Source organism: Ixodes scapularis, unplaced genomic scaffold (assembly GCF_016920785.2).
Source record: "Ixodes scapularis isolate PalLabHiFi unplaced genomic scaffold, ASM1692078v2 ptg001458l_1__unscaffolded, whole genome shotgun sequence".
Lineage (NCBI taxonomy): Eukaryota > Metazoa > Arthropoda > Arachnida > Ixodida > Ixodidae > Ixodes > Ixodes scapularis.
Genome location: NW_024610152.1, coordinates 165,248 through 181,876, shown reverse-complemented (window position 1 = coordinate 181,876; position 16,629 = coordinate 165,248). Strand labels below are relative to the sequence as shown.

At 48.9% G+C, this 16,629-nt stretch overlaps 1 protein-coding gene across 2 annotated transcripts in view; it reads left to right on the top strand.

Moving 5' to 3' along the window:
• LOC8052811 overlaps positions 1-16,629 on the top strand; it is an 86,146-nt gene that overhangs the window by 48,062 nt on the left and 21,455 nt on the right. The window lies entirely within an intron of this gene.

The window sequence follows — 16,629 nt, the reverse complement described above, 5'->3', positions numbered from 1 at the left end:
TATAGTACGCTCTGTACATCGTGGAAGTGGCTAGGTTCCTTCCCTTATCACTGCGAAGTCAGAACACGAAGGAAACGGAGCAAACAGATTGCAAAGCCTATACCTGTCTCGTTGTAGTCCTGCTTTATTTGCGTTGTCAACTAGCAAAATGCTGAACAAGCAAGAACCGCCCCATCCCGCGCCGAACATCGCATGACCGAATAGTGTGTCTAGAAACAATGGGAGGTGCTGCGTCTGGAATTGCGTATTCTCAAACCTTTCTATCTTGAGGGAGCCCTCTCTGCCTCGAATGTCAGCCGAGGAACTCCTTTTGGTCTCAGCATGGATACAATAGAGCGGTGCAGGAGCCTGCACACCTTGTAAACAATACTAAAGATTGAGAGTGTTTTTCTTATAGTTTTGCATTAACGAGTGTGGCTTCTGAGAGGGTGCTTCAACTGGAAATAAAAAAAAATACACCTTACTCAAAATCGAAAACATTTGGCAGCAGAGGAACACTTCAAGGTACTCTGGAGTCTGTGGAGCTCCAGGGTCCCTACAAGCCCAGTTTGAGAACCCATGATCTAGAGCACGCAGGGATGTGATTGCTGCGCCAAACTGCGCCAAAAGAGCTGTTGTATCCTGCTATATTTTACCATAACGTGAGAAATCTGTGCCAACATTGTGCCGTGACTGAATTTAATTAATACCGAAAAGATAATAGCTCAGGCTTTTATACCCGCCGGATCGTTACGATAGGCTTATGCGAGTTTTGAGAACTTTTGATTATAGCCTCAAATGATGTTACTATCGATTGCATTTCGTATCAAAGACTGACAGTACTCGGAAGTTTCGCAATAATTATGATGTTCGTGGTCTTGCCTGGCGGGGTAGTTAGTTTCGTTGAGTGCGCTTCTCACTGCGCACTGGTGTACTGCAAAGAAGTGGCAACCACAAAGTAGGCATCGCGATTTTGCGTGTTTTGCTTCACCGCAGCGCACTCCCGTGCTAAGGGGAAAACACTCCTCCAGAGCGAGACGCGGCACAATTTCGGAATAAAACTTCGGCTACAACACTACAGCCCAGCGTGCGGTCTTCACAGCTTAGCCCGCACGGGCTCGGGGTGTCTTTGGAAAGCGAGGAAAACACGCGTTATACGCACAGACTCTAAAGATGGCGCCTGCTTGGTGTTATTTCGGTCTGGTCTGGTCTGGTCTGGACACCATATTTGAGTGCGCTATTTTTAGCGAATGCTCAGGACAAGCTCACATTAAGGTCTGTTCACACATGCAGCGGAGCGCTACAAGCGCCAGCGCCGACCTCGCACAAAGCGCGTGCTGACGGGAGCGTTCCCCAGCTTCGCATCGCACCGTCAAAGTTGTTGCTCTTGGCAGACGACAAGTAGAGAGAGAGAGAGAGAGAAGTGTTGAAAAGAAAGAAAGCCCGGAACTTAAACGACAAGTAGCTGAAGACACGTGAGCAGCGCTACATCAGCGCTTCGCTGCATGTGAGAACCGGCCTTTAATCGGCTGCTATACTCCGTTTCACCTTATGTTGTACCGCAGCGAAGGCTACAAGCCCGAGCTCATAGCGTTGGCAGCTGCCCTTGGTGCACGAGAGCTTGTGCCACCGAGATGGGAGCAAGGAGCTCGAGCTTGTAGCCTTTCCTGCGGTACAGCACAAGGTGAAACAGAGTAGAAGACCGGCAAATCTCGATGGTTTGGAATGCACGTGGCAAGATAATTCTGGATGCCTACCGTTAGCACGCGCTCAGCGCTCGTGCACACAGCTAAGGCCGCCTTCAAGCAGGCTGACTGGGCGCCGCCTTGTCTCGGCTTGTGCGTGAAAGCTCGCGCAATTTCGAGCTTGCCAGAGCTGTGTTCACTCGCGCGCTGCACGTGCTTGCACGCATGGGCCACCAGTCGGGGCGTCATGCTTGCAATTGTGGGCACCAGTGGTCTCAAACTCATTTGAGTGTGGGGGCCAGATAGCCCACACCGGAAAGGTCGAGGGCCACCGTAAGACAGGGGGGGGGGGGGGGGGGGGGAAAGGTAAGAGACCATGTGCATTATGCTTTTTGCGAACTCACAGTTTTGCCAGCGACATCTTTAGATTTGATTTGTTTTGACTACTTTTGGCCCTGTCCTGTTGTGATAAGAATTAAAATGATAGCGCCCCGCCAACCTGCTGTGATTTTTAATAGATCAAGAGGGCAAGTACACTATCGTTTCCGTTGCTCAATTCAGTGAGGAATTAACCAAGCTGAACGTGTCTCTAAAAAGAACAATAAGTTAATTTGACACTTCTTGCTTTGCCGATTTTTATCACATACTTGTCTTTTAATAGTGATTTTGTTTTTAAAGGGGGGGGGGGGGGGCGAGAATTCCGAGGTTGTAGCTTTATATTTAATAGTTGCTTCTGCTGATCGAGAGTTAGCGCAGCCGAGATGAATCCTTCAACAAGGAGCTCGTGCTTGCAGCCTAGTAGCGGAATTTTTATACATTCCAAAAACAGCCTAGTAGCGGAATTGTGGTACATTACAAAAACCTGTAAAGCAAAAAATAAAGCGAAACAAAGGGCAAGGGCGAACGCAGATAAGTAAAAACTGTGTGAATACAAGAAAATACCACAGATACATTTAGAGCGAGAGTGAATCGGCGAGATGCCATTCCTGGCGCTCGAGAGTCGAGACATGGGAACCGGGGCTCGTAGCCGGTTGCCTGCGGGCTGCGCCCCAGCGAGTCGCGGGCCGCCCGCTGGCCGCGTGTTTGAGACCTCTGATATACGACAGACTGCGATATCATTGCGGCATCTTTTTGTTTCCTTTAGAGCGCAGCTCTTAGGCGCTCGTTTCCGGCTTGAGCGGCGTCGGCGTAATGGTGCGGTGCATTATGGGACGTTTACCGTGATGAAGTCACACGTGACGTCACGTTTGACGTCACGAGGGTCACTAGTGACGTCATAGATGACGTCACACGTGACGTCACCGCGCGTTGCGTTACGGGTAAATTGTCCCGCTAAATTTAGCAGAAAATTTTCCCCGCTAAATTTAGCGACAAAATTTCCCCGCTAAATTTAGCGGGAAATTTTCCCTTAAATGGGAGGCGAGCAGAAGGGGAGCTTACGGAAGGAGGAGGGGCATACTTTCCCCTCCGTACCTTCCCCTCCTCGTCCTCCTCAAGAGCTGCACTCTAATTCGACCTTACAGGGTATTGCAAACGTTTTTCAATGTTTCAATTCAAGATTTTGGGAGGGTACTTTGGTATTGCAAGAAAATTTATATGGAGACTTCTGTAGGTTTGTTTTTTTATGTTTTGTTTTTATCTGATTAAGAATTGCTGTTTTATTACCTCGAGAATTTGGAGAAGAAATAGATTTAGGTGCTCACACTTATTGTAGTATAACATTATTTCAGTGGGATTTCGTACCAAAAATAACCATTCACGGCAGTTTATGCTGTCCATCAGTGGTCTTCTTGTTTCCGTGCATAGTTACATGTTTGACGGAATCGCTCTTGCTGTGCAATCGATGCTAACAAAAAATTACACCACGTAATAGACATTGTTTTTTAGTTGGACAGGTGTACACATGAATCTTGATATAACATTTGCGGTGATTTGAATGAAAACGAAGCGCGCACTTATACCCCAAACCTCCTTTTGCTGCTCCCAAATTGACTTTTGACTGCTCCAAAATGACTCCAACCAGTCGCATCACTGAACACGACCTCCGCGAGTCAAAATCTTCGGCTACTTGTATATGTTTACCCGGTGACGGAGGCATGCATGCTTTCAGATGCAGGGGTCTGCGCCGCGGTGTCTTTACTCAGATGTGCTATGGCCCAGCTCGTGGCACTCAGCAGGAAGGGCGGGGATGGGGGCTCGAAGGTGAGGGGTGGGATTATAGGTTAAGATATGGTCTATATTCCAGGTCGCCGAGCGAAGAAAAGTTAAATAATGCCCGGGTCTTCGTCCACACCGCGGAGCGATTGCAAAGACCGACTGTTCCTGCTCTAACGGTTTCATGGCGACTGACTGTTTCGTGGTTGGACTGGAAAACCAAACCTGCTGCGTGCTTGCTCCTCGTCGTCGTGGTCTTCGCTCTCGCCGTTGAAGACCCAACAGGCTGTGCGGGACCTCGTTGGCGCGTTTACGCTTGCGGAATCGCTGGCGGAACCGTGCAGGCGGAAAGTGTATTTCGGAGCCGGGTGGCGAAATTGACTCGTCGCTGGCGGAAACTCTGGATCAGTCTGGGACCCATATATCCATATTTTTCGCCAACGACGAGTCGATCTCGCCGCCCGGCTTCAAAGTCCACTTTCCGCCTGCGCGGTTCCGCCCGCAAATCCGCAAGTGCAAACGCGCCGCCATTACGTGCATATACGGGATCCCGCGCGGACGTGTCCAATCGCGCGCGAACGTGCTGGGGCCCTAAACTCGTCAAATACAAAGTTGGAGGCAAAGTTGACGGAGCGCGCCGATTGGACAGTCACGACAATGACTTCGCGTTTTTCTCCTCGACATCCAATCGGTTGTTGTTGTTGAAAACTTTACTGGACGTAACAGGAAAGATTGGGAAGGGAAGGGGGAGTTAAAGAGATAGAGAGTGGGTGTATGCCCTCATTCCAGGGCTCCAATTGCGGTTTGGGCATGCAGCGCGCGGGTCACCAGCAGCTTTTGCACATCGATGACTTCACTCTGCAGCCCCGCTTCCCACTCTTGAGTAGAAGGCTCCACCAGTGGAGCCAGTCCAGGGATCTTCTTACACTTCCAAGTAATGTGATGCACGTCCGCCCAGGGGTCACCACAGAAGGGGCAGGCTCCCGTAGTGTACCGGTCGGGGTACCACTGGTGCAACTTGGCGGGGGTCACAAGAGTGCCCGTCTGGAGCCTTCTCCAAGTCCATTCTTCTTCCTTTCCAAGCCCCCCGCACGGGCTCGGGAATACGCGCCTGTCGAGTTTCTTCATTTTGAGTGCCTCGTTAAACGAGAGGTCCGTGTCCACTTGACCACCCGACTGGGACGAGTCCCGGAGAATACAGCCTCGGGCCGCAGCATTTGCTGCCTCATTCCCAGTGTTCCCCATGTGGCCAGGGGACCAGATCAGATGCACCCCCTGCACTTCCGTCTTACGTAGTATTCTATCAGCGACTGCGCACACCATCCCGCGAGCGAAATTTCCACATGCTTTCTGGGAGTCAGAGATGACAGTCGCCCTGGGGTTGCAAACAACCGCCAACGCAATCGCCGCTTCCTCAGCCTGCCCAGCCGACTCTACTCTGACCGAAGCTAATCTTAACACCCGACCCTGGGCGTTAGCCACTGCGATTGTGGCAACTCCGTTTACTGGGCCGCCACAGTCAACATATAGCGTTCCCTCTCTGTGATCCCATGTCTTAGACAGGGCCTCAGATCTGGCCTTTCTTCTGCCGTCGTCCTTTCCTGGTTGCATATTCCTCGGGATACGACTCACCACTGTTTTCTTCCGTATTTCTGCTGACAGCTCGTGGTCGGGGGCAGTACCCGTATGCGTTCCTCCCGGAACCGCCATCCCGAGTTTGTCCATGAGCCACGCCCCGTTCTTCGTGGACGCCAACCTCTTTAGCTCAGCCACGAGATGTGCTTCGTGAAGCTCGTCTATCGTGTTGTGGACCCCTAACTTTAGTAATTTGTCGGTCGCTGTCCTCTCGGGAAGCCCTAGCGCACTTTTGTAAGCTCTTCTTATCAAAACATAAATTTTTTGCCGTTCCGCTTTACTCAAGACCAAGTACGGTGTGGCGTAAGTGATTCTGGAGATAATAAAGGCCTGAACGAGTTGCATTGCTTCTTTCTCTTTTATGCCCCTCCTACGATTTCTTATCCTTCGAAGCATGCCACAGATCTGGGTGGTCATGGTGTCAAGTTTATCGATAGTCGACTTGTTGCCCCTGCCTTGTCGAATGAGCTGGCCGAGGATACGAATCTCCGTGGGTTTAGAGACCCGTTTTCCGCTCACCCAAACCTCAATCTGTTCCGACACACGTTCATAAGGGTTCCTCAAGACAAGTAATTCGGACTTCTCCGGTGCACACTTTAGGCCGCACTCCTCTGCGTAGTCTTCTACAATTTTGGCAGCCGCCTGTAGTCTTTCTTCAATCTCCGCGTCGTTCCCCTCCCGACACCACAGGGTGATGTCGTCGGCGTAGATGGCGTGTTCCACACCGGGAACCGCCCCCAGCGCCTCCGGCAAACCCCGCAGAGCCAGATTGAAAAGAAGCGGAGATAAAACAGCCCCTTGAGGCGTCCCCCTTGAGCCGAGCTCGAAGCTATTGGATTTCATGCTCCCTAAGGTTAGAGTATCCTTCCTGTCCGTTAAGAAACTCCGTACGTATTCGAACGTTCTCTGTCCGCAGTGGATCTCGTTCAGGCCTCTGAGTACGCTGGCATGCGAAACGTTATCAAAAGCCCCCTTTAAATCAAGAGCGAGAATACACCGTGTTTGTCCCCTGGAAGGGTTCTCCAAAAGATCTTTGTATATCCACAGGAGGATGTCCTGTGTTGAGGTACGAGGTCTAAACACAAATTGAGTATGGGGCATGAGATTTTCCTTCTCCAAGTACCTCATGAGCCTAGTGTTTAGTACCCTCTCAAAAGCTTTACCCACGCATGAGGTAAGTGAGATGGGTCTAAGATTTTCTAGATTTAAGTTCTTTTTGGCCTTGGGAATAAAGCGAATGTCAGCGGTTTTCCAGCAAGCTGGCGTCACCCCCCTAGCCCAGTAGTGCTCGTTAAAATGATTAACTAGCTTCCCGAGTTCGCCTTCTTCCAAGTTATAAAGGAGTTTTGCCGTGATGGTGTCGGGCCCCGGCGCGGTGCCCTTTTTCATGGCCCCGAGCTCGTACTCGAATTCTGCCACCGATACTGGCCTATCCAGTTCGGAGTTTTCGCGGCCTAGATATTCTAGAGTTTCCTCCGCGCGTTCAAGACACAAATATCTGCGCGCGAGTTGGTCCATGATTTGCTCTGTATCGTTGGGTAACTCGTATATGAGTTCAGCTATTCGACTGTCCGTAACCGACTTAGTCTTAGTTGGATCTATGAGTGCCCTAAGGAGACGCCACGACCGTGCCGTACCGAGGCTGCCGCGTATAGAGTCACAAATCCCATACCAGTTGTTCCTAGCGAGGTCGACCGCATGGTCCTCCGCATCCTTAGTTAGTTCTTGGATCTTAGTACGAACCTTCTTGTTGTGTCGCTGACGTTTCCACCTCTTGGTCAGACCACGCCGGGCCTCCCAAAGGTGGAGGAGTCTTGCATCCACAGCCGGGGTCTTCTCCGAAAGCTCAACCTCCGTGACAAAAGGGCGCAGGCTCGTGGTCACGTCCGCAGCCCACTCCTCAATGTCCGCCAGGTGCACTTCTGTCTTTTCTCTTTTCTTCCTCCATTTTTTTCTTCCTCCATCATCCAATCGGCGCGCTCTGCGAACTTTCGGTTACAACTTTGTATTTGACGAGTTCAGGGCCCCTGGGGCCCTAAACTCGTGAAACACAAAGTTGGAACCGAAAGTTCGCGGAGCGGGCCGATTGGACGTCGGCGAAAAAAGCGCGAAGTCATCGTCAGGATAGGCCAATCGGTGCGCTCCGCCAACTTCGGCCCCAACTTTGTGTGTGACGAGTTTAGAGGCCCTGGTGGGGCAGATATATGTTTGGTCAGCGCCAAGGACAAACGGCGCGCGCTTGGCTGCCTCGTCATGGCGCGTTCCTTGCGCGTCCTCCACCTTGTCCTGTGATTGGCGTGCTTGCGTTCCGATGCGCGGAAGACGCACTTTGGAACACTCGCTTGTCGCGTACTTGGTTTCAGCTCACGTGAGAGCGCAGCCCACGCTACGAGCCGATAGGGCCAATCGAGCAACTTGAAGAACGCCCCGTCACGGCGTTTGTAATCCTTCTGCGCGTGCGCGCTATCATCGGCGAACCCGATCGAGCGCAGCAAATGCGCTGTGACTGCGCTTATTTGTTTCTGTGTCCGTGCTTGTATGCGTTCTATGCTTGGGTCCGAGCAAAGCCGCCAATCGAGCAGGGCCGAGAGCGCAACGTCTCGGCGTTCGCACGGGCCTATGATCCCACACCCCACAATTGCCTCTATTTCTTTTCCGAAAAAAAAAAAAAAAAAGAAAAAAATATTATTTTCAAATTTTGGTTTAAAAGCGTTGTATTCACTGGCGGCCATATCTGTGTGCGCTAATGCTGAGCACGTGCTGATGGCGAGCTTCCACAGTTATTTTGCAACGTGCACCCCGCCTCTATACAGTGACCTGAAATATGGCGGCCAGTGAATACCCCCTATAGTTCGTTTCACCTTATGTTGTACCGCAGCGAAGGCTAGAAGCACGAGCTCATAGCGTTGGGAGCTACTTTTAAAGCACAAGAGCTTGTGCCGCCGAGATGTGCCTCAGAGCGAGGAGCTCGCGCTTGTAGCCTTTTCTCCGGTACATCATAAGGTAAAACAGAGTATAGCCAAAGTCGTACCGGCGTGCGGTCGTGTATCACTACTGCGTGGTGCACGTTAAAGACCCCAGGCTAGCGGTTGTACTGCACTGGCTAAATTGCTCATCTACAGCGTGTGACTCGTCGCAACTTTAATGGCTGACCAACTACACGCTGTATAAATATCCCCACAACCCAATTTTTTTTAATAGTTTTGTAATGAGCAGCCGCAGACTCGCTGCGAAGCGGCGTGAACGCAGGCGGGGGAAGGGGGGTTAACGCACTCCTTGCAATAACGGAAATAACCATTCCGCGCCCTGTTTTTTTGTTTTTTCTTCCGTAACATGGGGGGGGGGGGGGGGGGGGGGTTTAAAGTATCAAACTGCCTCCTTTCTTCCAACCTACATTGCCCACATAATCACACGTCTTTCTGTGCGTGCTCATCCGTCGGCTCATCCAAAAAAGCAAAGAGTGCACTGGGACGCTTTTCGTCTGTGAGTATTCGCGTGTTTGTCTTTGACCGAGGTTTATGGATGTTCAAATATCTGGGCGGTATATCCCCCCGTTCCCCCCCTCCCCCCCCCCCCCCCCCCGTTTATTTATTTCACACACTATCAGTCCTAAGTTTAGGACTTCTATAGGAGTGGGAAAAGAAAACTTCATACAAAATATGCAGGGGTAAAACAACAGAGTCATTTGCATTCGTACAGATCTAAATTTCAGCACGCGCGCTCAATGTAAAAAAAAAAAAAAAAAAAAAAAAAAAAAAAAAAAAAAAGCCCTCTTTAGGTCGGCTGCAAGACACAACAGCTTCGGGCAGTGCATTCCACTCGCGTATTGTCCGGGAAAAAAAAAACGCATTTTTTAAACTCTTTATTGCATCTGTGTACTTGTAGATGTCGACCGTGCTTATTTCTTGAAATTCTGGACTGGTGTGGTGTAATATATGACGCTGTGTCGATATAAAGATATCAATAAGAACGATATATAAAGAAGTTTAAAACGTTTGGTTTTCCTCCTGCTGGTAAGCGACGGTAAGACCGGCTTGAGACCAAAGTTGTGGGGGAGACTGAAGGCGGTGATATCTAGACAATATAAAGCGCACAACAAGGCGTTGAACGCTTTCCAATTCCTGATCAAGATAGATTACGTAAGGGTCCCATACTTCTAAACATGTTCAAGTATGGGCCTCACCAACGTTTTATATGTTGAAAGCGTCGTTTCAACGGACGCATGCCCGTCGAAACCCCAGCGGCAGCCAACCGTTTTCGAGCCCAGTCACTGGGTTTGAGGCTAGACTCTCATCGGCGTCCCTGCTAACCCTAACCGAGTGAACTGTGATTTCCGTAGGCGCAGCCTGCGTAGGCGCAGTTTCAAACACCGCTGGCGGCTAAATTCTTGACTTTAATTGGTGCATGTATTTTCCCGTGGTCATTGAAAAAGTATTGTACCACATTTAAAAAAAAAAAGCAATAAAAACTTATTACCCATTTTTGTTGGGTACGCGCGCGACAGAACGAATGCGACTGGAATGTATAGTTCGCTTTTTGCTGTTTTCTTTCGATAAGTATTGACGGCGCCGCGCGATTCGTCGCATGTCAAACGACAAAGCGCTTAGCTGTCGAAAATAATTTACAACGGAAGATAGTTTAAAGGCATGCATTTTTCAGGCTCATAATTAAATAACGTGTTTACCGATGGACAGGACACGGACATACAATTTAGCGAGTGTTGACATTCGAACAATCTGAAAAGAATTTATTCGAGCAACATCTCAAATAACACAGTTACAGTCGACGACAGTCACATCTTGACGATCGGACGGAACCCAAGATGACTCCATTTTGGGGCAGGTTTTGGGAAGAGCTTCCTTTTTTTCACAACATGCACCAAGGCAAAGGAACATACGCGACTGACCCGTTTCCCACCCCAATCCGGACAACTATTTTTGGAGATGACTGAGGAATCTACGTCAATTATCTCTGGGACGGGGGAGAACAATGTTCGCAAAGTCGCGTCGAGGGCCGTTCGACGTCTTCACATCCTTCGAGCAGAAAAGCTCGAATGGCAGGCACTTACCAGCCTTATTTCTCACAATGGAAGATAACACAAAAAGGGTACGCAGCACGCATAAAAAAAAGATTAGTGGAAAATTTTAAGAAAGGCGAGAAAGCGTAAAATGCAAAACCGCAAAAACGTAGGTAGAGAACCGCGCTGAGCGGGTCTTCACAGTCCCAGAGAGTGGCAGAAAATTTCTAGCTGAGAGAGGGCGCGAGAGTCGCACCAGCCGCATCGGCATCAGCAACATGCCAAAGGCCTGGAGCGTTTTTTTTTTTTAAACGTGTATAGTCTTTCACACGAATTAACAAGGTACCATTAAGATTGTAGGGAAACACTAACGATTGACGTTTGTGGATAATGGTCATGCACACTCTCTTTTTAAGGTTCAGAGACATATGACAGGTGGCTCACCATTCACCTAGTTTGGCCAAAGAACGATTTAGTTTTAATGCGAAAGCATTAACTGTCTCATAGAGTGAGCTGACGTCATCAGTTTGAGGCGCGAAAGCGGCTCCTAGTTTCCGCGATCGTCTTCGGTTCTATTGGCTGGCGCGCGTCGACGGGGCTCCTCCCACTGGCCGCTGCGCCATGGCCTCCGAGACCTGAAGCGCGCGCGCGCGCGCTAGTACGCAGCAGACGACAAAAGGAGCGGACGAGCAGACGACAAAGGGAGCGGACGAGCGGCTTGCATGCTTTCGGATTCACAACTCCTAAGAAATGCTTGGTACATCGAGCTTTTTCTTGATCGGAGACCGTCTGGACTTCAGGAAATACTAAACAATCGGCTGCAAACATTCTGGCGTGCACATCTTCATCACATATCAAGTCGTTCATAAATATTAGAAACAGTAATGGCCCCAACACGGATCCTTGGGGAACCCCTGATGTCCCGTGACACACGTCAGAGTGGGCGCTTTGAATACTAACAAACCGTCTGCGTTTATTTAAAAGTGACTCAAACCACCCAAGCAAGAGCTTTTTTTTTTTAATCAATCGTAATTTGATCATTAACTTCTGATGACTTTCCAGGTAGCACACTTCCTCGGCCCAGGCTTGGGCCAGATTGGCGCGAGCTAGAGGGAACTTGACTCAAGCATGGGGCCCAAGCTTGCATCAACTGGCCCAAGTATGAGCCGGAAAAGTGTGCTGCTATAGGGTTACTTTATCGACTTTTCGACGACACCAGACGGTGTGAGAAAGACGACCTTTGTTGCGTGTGGCTCTCGCAAACAATGTGTACAGGAAGCACAGCTGGGTGCGCAGAGATCCAACGCATGACGTTGGACCACAATTAGTGTGACCTGTGTTCGCCCAGCGAGCGTTTCTGGCGCGCATTCTGCAACAGTCGCAGTGGCAGCTTCCTAAACTCCTTCCGCTACACTTTCCACAACGAAGACGCCACTACTGCGCATGCGCGCCGCTAGCCCTGCCTGTAAAGCGCTGGATCTAGCGGGTTCCAGAGCGCGTGGCTCGAGGGTGCGAGCGATCTACGAAAACTCTCTAATATGTGGCTCGAAACAGCCGCTGTAGCTTTGGTCGGACATCAGTCCATACAAGGATAATCCGCGCCATATATATATATATATATTTTTTTTTTTAAGACATGTACGTGAAAGTCACGTTGTTGGGAGGGACATTCAGCTTCATGTTAATGACGAGGTTAATTTTCCCCCCCCGAGATATAAGATGGAGAAGCTGGAGGTGGTTAACATTGCTGAGGTATCAGTATATGGTAATTTGCGCGGATCTCAATTTCGTATTGAAGCACGTAGGTGATAAATTGTTTCATTCATTTTGTGGAAGGTTTGCAACATGTACAGAGAATAATAAGAAATATTACAATAAAAATTACTATATAAAAAAAATCTACGAAACACGTTAGTAAACACGTTTTAGAGACACATTCACAAATATTTCAGTATAGAACTACTTTATATAAAACGTCGCAACATATATAAAAACCGCGCGTGTTACGATTATGTAAAGGTCTGTTTAGTAGATGGTAGCCATTGTAGATTTTTCATTAACGCAAAAACACAGCTGTTTTCTGTACATGTAACTAAATTACACGTCAATATTTAACAGAAAAAAAAAGCTTCATTTTGCAGTGATTTGAACTAACTTGTCATGGCAAATCATTCCGGTATATTCTCTTTGAGTGGGCGGGTGAGAGATCCACCAACGAGGACGCAATGGTCTTGTCTTCTATAGATGCTATACTGCCACGAATGACTGGCTTTCCAACGAGAGGCTCGGATACCAGCGCTCGTTGTGTGTGCACGCGCCTTCTCTGCCCAAACTTCTCGATCCCATTTGTGACTCTTAAAGGGATACTTCAACGAAATTTGAAGCATTCCCGCGGCGTGTTCAAAAATAGGTTGAATATGATCCACAATATCCGTAAATGACAATCGCACGTTTGTATTTTGAGCCTGGTGCCTGTATTTTTCGTTATAAACGGCCCACTTTGGCAAGCGCTCGGAGAAGGCCCAGCGGAGAGAGACCACGTGACATCCAACGCAATCGTGACGTAGGTCGTCTCAAGACGAGCAAAGCTACGGCGAGGCTGACGTCGAGAGGATGGCCTAGTCGTTCCAGCCACCGAAGCGGCTGCCTTTGTACGAATTTTGAGTGACGGGTTAATCTTCTGTCATCTTGTAGTGGGACAATAGCGACTTCTGCGACACACAAAAGGCATTCTCGGGAAGAGGGGAGTTCCTCCTTCCCCTCTTCTCTCGTCGTGGCCGGAGGCGAGACACTCACCGTCACTAGCTGTCAAGGTTCCTAGACGGGCATTACAAGCGAGGCATTAGCGACATCCACCAGGTGCTCTTTGCTAATCGTTTAATTCGTTGTAAAATTCCTTTTCGATACCTTTTTTAACAAGATATTGGTATGTTCGATGTAATGCTGCTCGTTTGAACACATATGATACAAAAATGATACAAATGTAATGATACAAAAATGTATCATTCTAACGCCTCGCTGAAGGACAAACTACTTCTGAGCCCAACTTTCATTTCTCCCCGCATCGATCATCGCTTCAGAGTCGGCATACCTCTTTGCAAAACCTCGGCATACATTGACTCCTTCATTCCTCGAACGTCCTCCGATTGGAACCACCTTCCCGCATCTTTTATAAACATATCATCAGTTGATTTATTTAGAGCTGCATTAGTTAATCATTTTTGCTAATACATATTAGGCTGATCTTTTCTTCTCTCTAGCAGAAGTGCATTGTTGGCCTTTGCTTTGCTTTTTTTTTATGTTTTTGTATTGTTGTTGTTCTTGTCCATCCCCTCTGTAATGCCCTCTGGGCCCTGAGGGTATTGAAATAAATAAATAAATATAGACCAAAAAATGAGCGCCGAAATTTCGTTGTAGTATCCCTTTAATGTACACCGGAGCAAGCAAGCAGGCGCACAGGCGTAATAAGGGTTTTATTATCTCTGCTTCGCCTTGCACGCTGCCGTGTACGTGCCTGATCTGTGCAAATAAAAATCAGTCAATCAATCAATCGAACCGGCGATTTTTAAAAAGGATATCCGTGGACTTTTTGAACGAGCCGCGCGACACGCGACATTCATTGTTTTTTGGTGCTCGTTTCGGCCCAAAGTCGCTCGAAGCCGTCGGGGGCGCCTGACCTCGGCTCCGCCGGCAGTTCCGGTGTCTCGCTTCCGCGCGAGCGGGAACGGCTTCCTGCGGCCGGAAGTGCGGTCACGGCCCACCGGCGCGGCGTTCTGCGCGCGGAATGCTTGGGAGTCCCCGCGGGCGTCGTTACGCGTCTTCGGCACTGGTAAACAGTAGCCCCAACTGTCGGACGTTCAGGGTTTGAAGCGAATTCCTTTCCGTCGACAGGGGGAATCCACATCGAGCGACGGAAACATTTTTTAGCCGTCGAGCTACCGCCGTTCGTGCACAGCGTCGCTCGCGTCGCGATCGGATGATGGTCTAACCATATATTTCTAAAAGCGCGGTAATCTTTTCGTGCGTGCAGCACCGATTTCTTGCTATAAAAGGCACGCGACGCCGTGTCTAGCGTTACCACGTCCTCCTTTTCTTGTGGCGTTTTCTCTGACAAAATCGTCACGAACGAGCGTCATACAGTGAGCAATGCAAAAAGTGCCGGCGACAGCGGCAGGTTTTGGAGGAAAATAAGAAATAAATAAATAATCAAAGGGAATAAATGAAGAAATAAAAACGTAAATGAAAAAAATGGCACATGTAAAAATGAAATAAAAATGATAATATAAGTAAAAAATTCAAAGAATAAAATTAATTAATAAAATTAACGTAACATTATAAAAAAAAATATTTGAAAAACCTAGCATAAACGACACACAGAGTGTGTGCGGGGCAGATTGTGTGCTTTCTGGGGCCCTATGCTACACGGCGGGACCAAGTGCACTCTGGCGATTTCAAAAAGGTCGGAAAAAGACGTCAAGATTGGTGTCAGTGCGCGCTCCCCACATGAGCTACATGCGCTTGGCGGCTGAAAGATCTGGGTGTGATGTATAACAACTGGTCGGAGGTTTTTTCGTGTTTTCTCCCGTTTAGTTACATCTTTGGCGGGGAGGGGGGGGGGGGGGGGCAAACGAACGTGATATTTGGAATAAAAATACCCTAGCATTCACCTAACTCGTTTTCCTGAAGAAGGTCGTCACCTTCCCTTCTAAAGGTGCTCAGCCATATTATGGTGAACAAAAAGTAAGGGCGCAAACGAACTGGTGTACATTGCACATGGTTGAAAAAAACCCGAGACTGCGGGTAAACGACACAACACTAAAAAGTCTCTCTGGAGACTTTTTAGTGTTGTGTCGTTTACCCGCAGTCTCGGGGTTTTTTCAACCATATTATCGTGCCTGGAATGCGAATTCGACTGGCATGTTGGGCGTCCTATCACCCCCCCCCCCCCCCACACACACACCCACATACATGAGCGTACCAACCGGTGGGGGGGGGGGGGGGGGGGCAAAGGGGGCGCTTGGCCCCCCAGTTCTCGGAGTGGGGGGGGGGGGGGGGGAAGGGGGCAAGGTATGTGTTTTGCCCCCCCCCCCCCCCCCTTCCCCCCCTGAAACAGCTGCCACTGGGCAGGGCAAACACTGGCCGGCGGCGCCCTAGAGATACCAAGGGCACCGCCCCCCGTGCCTGGGGGGGGGGGGGGGGGGGGGGTTTGTCGCGACATCCGACAATGTTGTCGGATGTCGCGATCCTGTCGGTTGATGCTAGAAGCTCAAGCGACCTGCAGCAGAAAAGGCATCTGCCGCACGCACCACCGGGGTCATGACCGACAACATCATGACGCTTCCGTGACGTCATCAAACAAAAACCAGACTTTTTTTTTTTTTTAAGTTGTGAATAGGACGCTAAAGGGACGCTGACAGGGTGTTTATTCTCGCCAAGGTTTTTATTCATACATGACATGAGAGCCGAACTACCCAGGACACAATTTGCGGCTCGAAATTAGTTTTCTTGTCGCGCTCACTCTCTTCTCCGTGGTCATTGTCGTTATGGTTTCGACACGACCACCAAAGATAATCGAAGTCGTCAGTCATCGAAAGCACACACTCAATACTAAAAATGGACAAAAAGACATGATACCCATATTTTGTGGCTTCTAAAAATCTGCAAATACGTTGATTGAAAAAGAAAAAAAAGTTGCACAGCCACGTGACTTTTAGTAACTTTCTCCTCCTCCACAGCACAGTTTCAATTTTATTTTCGATCAATTGTGTGTTGTTGTTTTTTTTTTTATTAAAAATATACGTGACGCTGTAGCAAAATATTGATTGGCTGTAGTTTTCTGACACCATAATAGATCGCCTGGCAAAGCATAAACACATTTTTTCGGGGGGTTGTACCTGTGCAGGTGAGTTGTACGGCCAGGGGGACATAACATAGGGGCCTGATTTACACGATAAGTCAAGTAATTAACCAAAAATATATTTATTAACTTTTAATTAGTGAAGATAAGCATATGGTTCCGTTTATAAACTAGCTTAGTGTCATTGAAGACTGCTAAATAAGTCCATTTTGGAAAGATTTGGAGCGCGGTGGAGTAAAGTTACCGCTCGTGCGGTAGGCTCAAAGCTGCTAATGTGGAATCGCGCTCGGGCGGTTTTTGTC